At 36.6% G+C, this 2,172-nt stretch overlaps 1 long non-coding RNA gene across 1 annotated transcript; it reads right to left on the reverse strand.

Moving 5' to 3' along the window:
- Positions 1-1,463: 1,463 nt before the first annotated feature.
- Positions 1,464-2,172, reverse strand: LOC129800420 (uncharacterized). Its single transcript, XR_008751625.1, has 2 exons — positions 2,057-2,172; positions 1,464-1,987 (listed from the first exon to the last, which is right to left on the reverse strand). It is a non-coding gene; the product is annotated as an uncharacterized LOC129800420 (long non-coding RNA).

Raw genomic sequence — 2,172 nt, forward strand, 5'->3', positions numbered from 1 at the left:
CAGTTGCTTCATTCACATAGAGAACAACAATGTCTTATGCCCTAGACGCACTTACGACTTAAGCCGACAGGCGACTTAGTGGGAAATGTTGGAAATGCACTTTTACCATTATTTCTAATATAATTACGCTAAGCCGTCTCTCGGCTAATCCTCATGTCTGTTAAGGCCCTTATGGTTATATAGTAATTATTTCGGGATCTTACAGTGGCGCAATAGATAAGACCGTTTGCTCTAAGGCGAATAGATCCCTGACTTGACTCACATGTTCTAAACCGGCCGGGTGCAAACAACTGAATGTCAGAAAAAAAAAACATATTCATGTTAACCGAAATCAGAAAGATCGAGGCTTAAGTGGTGCAAACACCTGAGGACGACCCTCAGACATCACTGCACTGCCTGGGCGCTCGTCACGTACTGAGTGACTAGCCGAGCAATGAGCGAATGTCCCGCCTCGAGGTGCACGCTGTGCTCGTGTGAGACATACAGTTATGGTATTAAAAACTCTATGAGTAAGCCACAGCAGAGGGATTTTACGCTTATCGTAGCTTTTCGTCTAACATTCAGGCGTTCCAGGGTGATCTATGATCAGCGGATTTCTTCAATACGGGATCATTTGTATTAATTATATTATTGTAATACAGAAAAATTCTGAATTTTATCATAAATTAGTAATTATTTGGGTTGGGTACCATAGCATATAGCGTCACATTTTCAAAGTAATTCTGAAACTTACGTCTAGCTGACGTAAAACATACCTTCCCTTGGGCGTCTGAGCCAACCTAAAAATTAAAATAACGTTATCTCTTTAATTAGTGATGATGCGTAATTATTTCAGATAATACTAATTATAATAGGGTAAGACAGCGGTTAGAGTTCAGAGATATCTGAAGTAATTTATGTAATGTTTATGTTAGTTCCTTATGCCCTAGACACACTTACGACTAAAGTCCAGAGACGACTAAGCTCGTCCATAGCCAAGTCAGTTCCTGACACACTACAAACGAGGCTTAATATTTTCTGGTACTCATAAAACATAACTTTCGTGGGTTTTTATGCAGATATTTCCAGTGAATTGCACTAATACTCTTCTGAAAATGAAACTATTTGTAAATTCATGTCTCAGTATACGTGCAATAATTATTGTTAATTACAATTATTTCTGAGGTGGAAGCTAATTCGCGACTTAAGTCAATTTAGGCAATTCTAGTGAATAATTCTTGTTGTTATGCGTGAATTGTGAAGTAAATTGAAAAGTAGTTTCATTTTCAATGGACTACTAGTGCATTTCAGTAGAAATATCTGCATAAAAACCCACGAAAGTTATGTTTTGTGGATACCAGTGAAGGCTAAGCCTCATTTGTAATGTCTCAGGAACTGACTTGGCTTTGAACGAGCTTAGTCGTCTCTGGACTTTAGTCGTAAGTGTGTCCAGGACATTACACTTTCTTAAATAAAATTCAAAGTCAATGCACAGTATTTATTATTACTAATATGATTACAAGGGAAGAGAGTACAGTTGGAAGTGATAAACACATATTTCCTACAATATCTATCCCTTGTGTAAATCATACATAAAAAATCTAATACGAATATTCTGCGTCAATTCGTTCGATTATCGGTTTGTATCATTTCATCATTAATTGCAATTGCAGGTGCTTTCACACATAAAATAATATGTTTCAAAGCAATCAAGATCATTGAAATTTCCATTTGGTACCATATCCAGGCAGTATTCTCTTCCATTATCATTGTCAGGTTGATCTTTGTTCCAAGGGGTGTAGGTTATTTCAGATCTATCACTAAACCAACGCCAAACGCAATCATTCCTGCAGTTGTACCAGTTGTAACCTCCAAGCCAAACAGCAAGTTGGTTGGTAATAATTGATTTAAATGCAGAATAAACTGAGAGGTTTTCTTCCCTTGTTCTAATGGTTGCTAGAGTCATATTCCTGGCTTCACAGTATTTTAGAGCATCGAACCAATTGAGCTACAATAATAAAAAAAATAATTCTTTCAATAGTTTCTTATATTCATTGGAAAAATTTAGTATACACACTCTTGTTTCAAAAAGTTGCACTGTTTTTCCACCATGTTTGTGAGTATTATCCTCAGCTTCGCAGGTCCATAGACCAAGAAATACAATTAAGATAACGCAAAAATAGTTGAACTTCA

This window comes from Phlebotomus papatasi, chromosome 2 (assembly GCF_024763615.1).
Source record: "Phlebotomus papatasi isolate M1 chromosome 2, Ppap_2.1, whole genome shotgun sequence".
Lineage (NCBI taxonomy): Eukaryota > Metazoa > Arthropoda > Insecta > Diptera > Psychodidae > Phlebotomus > Phlebotomus papatasi.